Below are 7,453 nucleotides of genomic sequence, written 5' to 3'. Positions count from 1 at the left end.
TGGGGCGCTGGTGTATGAGCTCATAATGATACATATCATGTTACCTGTGTGGTGTCATAACACAATCCATATTTATTTATTTACATTTTCATTTCACCTTTATTTAACCAGGTAGGCAAGTTGAGAACAAGTTCTCATTTACAATTGCGACCTGGCCAAGATAAAGCAAAGCAGTTTGACACATACAACAACACAGAGTTACACATGGAGTAAAACAAACATACAGTCAATAATACAGTAGAAACAAGTCTATATACGATGTGAGCAAATGAGGTGAGATAAGGGAGGTAAAGGCAAAAAAAGGCCATGGTGGCAAAGTAAATACAATATAGCAAGTAAAACACTGGAATGGTAGATTTGCAGTGGAAGAATGTGCAAAGTAGAAATAAAAATAATGGGGTGCAAAGGAGCAAAATTAATTAATTTATTAATTAATTAAATACAGTAGGGAAAGAGGTAGTTGTTTGGGCTAAATTATAGGTGGGCTATGTACAGGTGCAGTAATCTGTGAGCTGCTCTGACATATGGCGGAAGGTCAGCGCTAAATCCCAATTTAAATTGAAAGAAATATGTGTTGATGGAGTTCTGTCTAATTTTCTTAACATAATCAAAGGAGTGCCAGAAGGCTCAATACTAGGTCCTTTACTGTTCACTATTTACATTAATAATGTTGGTTTGTCCCTTAACTTACATCTCTATGTGGATGACACAGTTATTTATTCCCGTGCCCCCTGAGTGCAGCAGGCCATTCACAACCTTCAGCTTGGCTTTGATTCAATTCAATAATTGTTCACATATCTTAAATTAGTGCTAAATGTTGATAAAACCAAGTTCATGTTTTTCTCCAGGTCTCGTAAAATGTATCCTAAAGATCTGCGTATCTGTACCTTGAGAGGAACCCAAATTGGGCTAGTCCCCCATTATAAGTATCTAGGTATTTGGATTGATGATAAAGCACACATTGATGAGCTGACCTAAAAGTTGCCAGTAAAGATTGGTTTCCTGGTTTCCAGCCTCTGTGTTAAAACCTCTAGATTCAGTCTACCACTCAGCCTTGCGTTTTATCACTGGTGATCATTTCCGTACTGGGGGAGGGAGATTTCCGTACTGGGGGGGGGGGATTTTCTGACTACCAGAAGAGCCCAACATTATTATTATTCAAATAGCAGGACTTGCAAACTATCATGGATTACAAAGGAAAAACCAGGGAAATCCAACGCGATCTACTCAGTGATGCAAGCCTACCAGACGAGTTAAAGACCTTCTATGCTCGCTTCAAGGCAAGCAAAACTGAACCATGCATGAGAGCACCAGCTGTTCCGGATGACTGTGTGATCACACTCTCCGTAGCCGATGTGAGTAAGACCTTTAAACAGGTTAACATTCACAATTCCGCAGGGCCAGATGGATTACCAGGACACGTACTCAGAGCAGCTCGCAAGTGTCTTCACTGACATTTTCAACCTCTCCCTGACCCAGTCTGTAATACCTACATGTTTCAAGCAGACCACCATAGTCCCTTTGCCCAAGAACACCAAGGTAACCTATCTAAATGACTATTGCCCTGTAGCACTAACATAATTTATTTGAAATGTTATAACTGTAATTTTGTAGTGAACATTCTTGAATTGTTGCTCACGATGCTTGAGCTATTATTCTCAGGGCACCATTGGAAATGAGACCCTGGTCTCAATAGGTTCCCCTGGTTAAATAAAGGTTAAAAATTTTTTTTGCCATGTTCCCGTGTTGGCGGAGACTGCATTCACGGTAAAAGTTGCATTTGTCGGCTCAATTGGAATTTACCTTAAAAATGTTATTGCGCAAACACTTCAGAGATTCCTATTTTTATTTGGACAGAACAGTCACAAAGTATCTGTGTCTGTTTAGTGTCATAATAAACTGAAACTCAAGCGCCCTTTTATTTTTATGCCGATATGATCATAACTCCATGACAGTGACTGGGCTCTCTGGTGTGTCCAGAGGATCAGGTTTCTCTACAACCTCTTCCCATGACTTCACTGAACACATAGGGAGCCCCTTGTCATGGCAACACCTTCACATCTTCCAAATCACCCTTCTGTTTTTATTTAACTAGGCAAGTCAATTAAGAACAAACTCTTATTTTCAATGACAGCCTAGGAACAGTGGGTTAACTGCCTTATTCAGGGGCAGAATGACATTTTTTTTTTACCTTGTCAGCTTGGGGATTCAAACTTGCAACCTTTCAGTTACTAGTCCAATGCTCTAACCACTAGGCTGTGAGACAGGTGAGGGACAACGACCCTTGAAAAAAAGAGTTGAAAAGGAAAGAAGGGTCATAGCTCCGGGAGAACACAGCAGAGATCACACAAAGTGTTGCGACCTGTGATAAGTCGGTGCAGAGAAATGAGTAATGAGAATGAATACGTGGGGGCCCCTGGTGTGTGTAAGTGATGGAATTCGTTCCTTGTGTGTGTGAGTTTATTCCGCCGTGTCCTCGCCTCGAGCGGACACGTGGTTCCAATTGCCCATTCGCCAGATTCCTTCTCTTACTTTCTCACTCTCTTTCTTTCTTCCCTCAATTTCTCTCCCCTTCTCATTATCCCCCTATTATAGTAATACTACCCCCCTTACCTTCATCCAATCAATCCTCTTTTTTCTTCTCCTACACCTCTTCTGTCTCTTTCCCAACACTCTCTCTCATTGGCCCATCACCACATCATCTCTTCTCCCTCCAACACTCTTTCTCTCTCTTTCTCTCTCTTTTTCTCTCTCTCTCTCTCTCTCTCTCTCTCTCTCTCTCTCTCTCTCTCTCTTTCTCTCTCCCTCTCTCTCTCTGCCTTTCCTCATGGCTCATATCTTTTCTTGTTGCTCATGCCCGCGTACAAACAAAGACTCAAGAGGGAAGTTCCGGTGGTCAGGTCTGTACAATGCTGGTCTGACCAATCAGAATCCATGCTCCAAGACTATTTTGATCACATGAACTGGAATATGTTCCGAGTTGCCTCTGGGGATAACATCAATGAATAAGCCGACTCAGTGAGGGGATTCATAAAACAATGCATAGATGACGTGACACAGATGGTCTTTCAAAACGTACCCAAAATCACAAACCGGGATTGTTGGCAGCCTTGCCGGGAAATTGAAGGAGAGAGATGCTGCTTATAAACATGACAAGGAGATCAAGACGACGAGACACAAGCATAGGGACAAAGTGGAAGAGCAATTCAGCGGGTCGGACACAAGGCTTATGTGGCACGGGCTTCTAACGAGATTCACGGATTACAAAACAAAAGCCAGTCACCAGCAAAACACCCTTTTCTCCTGCTTTGACGACTCAAAGCTGCCGAGGAGAGCCCCACAGGTCAACGAGGGCTACGTGCTTACGGTCTCCACGGAGGAGAGCGTGTTAACCCGCGCAAGGCTGCGGGACCAGGCATTATGGCCTGGTACTGCAACTCCACCGCCGCTGACCGCAAGGCTCTACAGAGGGCGATACGCTCAACCCAACGCACCAATGGGTGCTCACTTCCTACCCCCCGGGACATCTACAACACCAGGTGTCGCAGGAAGGCCAAGAAGATCATCAAGTACCTCGCTCCCCAAGCCACAGCCTGTTCTCTCTGCTTCCATCACTCAGACCCGGGCGGTATAGGAGCATCATGGCAAAAACTGTAAGACTGGCCAATAGCTCCGACCCCCAGACCATCAGGCTGTTGCATAGCAACTAGTCAGCTACCTGCTCCCCCTGTCCTCCTTCTGCCCCCCTGTCTTCTCCCCTTGCTGATACCCTAGGAATATTCTACACCCCAACGAACATTACCCTGCCCCCACCCCCAATGGACATTTATCAATGTTACAACTGTAAATATGTATGATTATTTTTTATTCGTGTTTCATTACCTTCTCACTTCCCCCCCTGCTGCTCTTCCTATGGACATTCACTCCAATTTATGACAGATTTTCATGCAATAATTCTCAAATCTGCATTAAACAATATGCCATTTTCCCACCAGAGATGTGTTTCCATCAAACAGACTTTTTGCTGTGCGTGATGACGTACTGCACATAAAAATACATTTTCCCGTTAAATTCCCATGTACTATATGAAAAATACAGGTTAAATGGTGTTTCCATCGCATTTTCAACTCTACTGATGGTTTTGCCACTAAAACTGTTGAGTTATATAGCAAATGTGCCCACTCCGGTCTTGGTACATGCGCTCTAACCAACAGCTTGCAGATACAGTTCGGGTAGTTATCTACATAGATTACTATGGATAAGAACGATATCATTTGCATTTGTCAAACAGCAGCCAAGAGTTGATCATCATGTCACCAGAATAAAACCCTCTGTATTTATTGGAAAGAAGCATCAAGCTCATCACCTTGCACATTCACCACCCTATGAAGTTCATCGTACGTTATTTCATCTGTAGCCTAATAAACTAAATGCTTTCCCAAGTCGTAGTGGAAGGACCACACAGCACATCATCTCTTTACTCCAAGTTTACTTCGATATGATGATTATTATATCAATATTTGTGCATAAAGACATTTCCATAATACATTTTACCAACACAAAAAGATCCCACCATGTCAAACGAACAAATTGTCTGTAGCATTTATAAAATTGTACCGGCGTTTCATGTTTCCTGGTTGTGACTTTTTTCACAAGTCAGATAATTCATCTACGTGAAATGGTTGGATGGAAATGTGGTTTCTAACCAGGTCTCCATGCAACCTTTTTATGTGATTAAAGTAGACCTACGTTGGACAAAAAATGTCATGACAGGGTCTGATAGAAACCGCATATTTGTATGTAAACTTTCCAAATATCGACAAAAGAAAATATGCTAGACAAGGTGGTATCTTTATATGTCTGTCAAATTAATGATGCGAGATATGGTGGTGGAAACGCCTTTAATTGCATTATATGTTTAATGACCATCATATTGAAGTAAACTTGCATCACGGTATGGTATGTACGACTTGCATCACTCTATGGTATGTACGACTTGCATCACTCTATGGTATGTACGACTTGCATCACTCTATGGGATGTACGACTTGCATCACTCTATGGTATGTACGACTTGCATCACGGTATGGTATGTACGACTTGCATCACTCTATGGTATGTACGACTTGCATCACTCTATGGTATGTACGACTTGCATCACTCTATGGTATGTACGACTTGCATCACTCTATGGTATGTACGACAATACGACTTACTTGGGAAAGCATGTCGTTTATTAGGCTACAGATGAAATAAATTAGGATTTTATATAGTTCTAAGTGAGGTTTCCTCAACTCTTTTTTTTGACTCTCTGGGGGATGTGAAATCAATTGGGAAAGCTGAGAGGGAACAGTGTCCCTATGACCCTATTATAGTTGAAGAGATAATTTATTCTATTGAACACCTTAACATAATAAGTCTCCTGGGACTGATGGTATGTCTGCTGAGTTTTGCAAAACTTTTTCTCAACAGTTCTCCCCATTTCTGTTGGAGTTCTATTCTGAAAGCATTGCAAACAATGCTTTCCCTCCCAGTTTGACTCAAGGTCTGATTACATTAATACCTAAGACCAAGAAAGACTTGCTTCTCCTCGATAATTGGCATCCAATCTGTTTGCTCAATAACAACTACAAAAAAGAATGAAGGCATTATTGGACTCAATTATAGAAGAGACCCAATCTGGCTTCAAGAGGAATAAACATACAATATACAGTGCCTTGCGAAAGTATTTGGCCCCCTTGAACTTTGCGACCTTTTGCCACATTTCAGGCTTCAAACATAAAGATATAAAACTGTATTTTTTTGTGAAGAATCAACAACAAGTGGGACACAATCATGAAGTGGAACGACATTTATTGGATATTTCAAACTTTTTTAACAAATCAAAAACTGAAAAATTGGGCGTGCAAAATTATTCAGCCCCTTTACTTTCAGTGCAGCAAACTCTCTCCAGAAGTTCAGTGAGGATCTCTGAATGATCCAATGTTGACCTAAATGACTAATGATGATAAATACAATCCACCTGTGTGTAATCAAGTCTCCGCATAAATGCACCTGCACTGTGATAGTCTCAGAGGTCCGTTAAAAGCGCAGAGAGCATCATGAAGAACAAGGAACACACCAGGCAGGTCCGAGATACTGTTGTGAAGAAGTTTAAAGCCGGATTTGGATACAAAAAGATTTCCCAAGCTTTAAACATCCCAAGGAGCACTGTGCCATCGATAATATTGAAATGGAAGGAGTATCAGACCACTGCAAATCTACCAAGACCTGGCCGTCCCTCTAAACTTTCAGCTCATACAAGGAGAAGACTGATCAGAGATGCAGCCAAGAGGCCCATGATCACTCTGGATGAACTGCAGAGATCTACAGCTGAGGTGGGAGACTCTGTCCATAGGACAACAATCAGTCGTATATTGCACAAATCTGGCCTTTATGGAAGAGTGGCAAGAAGAAAGCCATTTCTTAAAGATATCCATAAAAAGTGTTGTTTAAAGTTTGCCACAAGCCACCTGGGAGACACACCAAACATGTGGAAGAAGGTGCTCTGGTCAGATGAAACCAAAATTGAACTTTTTGACAACAATGCAAAACGTTATGTTTGGCGTAAAAGCAACACAGCTGAACACACCATCCCCACTGTCAAACATGGTGGTGGCAGCATCATGGTTTGGGCCTGCTTTTCTTCAGCAGGGACAGGGAAGATGGTTCAAATTGATGGGAAGATGGATGGAGCCAAATACAGGACCATTCTGGAAGAAAACCTGATGGAGTCTGCAAAAGACCTGAGACTGGGACGGAGATTTGTCTTCCAACAAGACAATTATCCAAAACATAAAGCAAAATCTACAATGGAATGGTTCAAAAATAAACATATCCAGGTGTTAGAATGGCCAAGTCAAAGTCCAGACCTGAATCCAATCGAGAATCTGTGGAAAGAACTGAAAACTGCTGTTCACAAATGCTCTCCATCCAACCTCACTGAGCTCGAGCTGATTTGCAAGGAGGAATGGGAAAAAATGTCAGTCTCTCGATGTGCAAAACTGATAGAGACATACCCCAAGCGACTTACAGCTGTAATCGCAGCAAAAGGTGGCGCTACAAAGTATTAACTTAAGGGGGCTGAATAATCTTGCACGCCCAATTTTTCAATTTTTGATTTGTTAAAAAAGTTTGAAATATCCAATAAATGTCGTTCCACTTCATGATTGTGTCCCACTTGTTGTTGATTCTTCACAAAAAAATACAGTTTTATATATTTATGTTTGAAGCCTGAAATGTGGCAAAAGGTCGCAAAGTTCAAGGGGGCCGAATACTTTCGCAAGGCACTGTATCTAATAATATCTGACTGGTGTTAGACCTCATTGACTATTCTGATCTAATCTTCGAAGATAGTTTTATTGTCTTCTTAGACTTTTATAAAGCCTTCGATACAGTGGAACATGAGTTTCTA

The sequence above is a fragment of the Oncorhynchus clarkii genome, chromosome 16 (assembly GCF_045791955.1).
Source record: "Oncorhynchus clarkii lewisi isolate Uvic-CL-2024 chromosome 16, UVic_Ocla_1.0, whole genome shotgun sequence".
Taxonomy (NCBI): domain Eukaryota; kingdom Metazoa; phylum Chordata; class Actinopteri; order Salmoniformes; family Salmonidae; genus Oncorhynchus; species Oncorhynchus clarkii.
This window is presented reverse-complemented; position numbering follows the sequence as displayed.